Raw genomic sequence first — 332 nt, 5'->3', positions numbered from 1 at the left:
TGTCTTTCCAAACCTGTACGACTTCATTTCATCCTAAATTCTGATAAAAATGAAATGGCTGTTGTTTAATTTTAAATGCTGTCTAATTGATTCATTCATTAATTCTGACTGATCAAGTTTTTTTTTTTTTTCTTCTGTGAACCAGTTTGATTTGGTTTACAAAACCAGTTTGAATGATTCATTCACAAATCTGACTTATTCGGCCCTTTAGTTCAGCTCACTCACTCAGTGATCCAATTTCAGCCGTTATCTTCTCCACTAGAGGTTATAACTACATATATTTAGCTTTTTTTCTCACATAAAGCTATCAAATGAATTCAGAAGAAAAATAG

The sequence above is a fragment of the Sinocyclocheilus grahami genome, unplaced genomic scaffold, assembly GCF_001515645.1.
Source record: "Sinocyclocheilus grahami isolate Dianchi unplaced genomic scaffold, SAMN03320097.WGS_v1.1 scaffold9907.1, whole genome shotgun sequence".
NCBI classification, from domain to species: Eukaryota; Metazoa; Chordata; class Actinopteri; order Cypriniformes; family Cyprinidae; genus Sinocyclocheilus; species Sinocyclocheilus grahami.
This window is presented reverse-complemented; position numbering follows the sequence as displayed.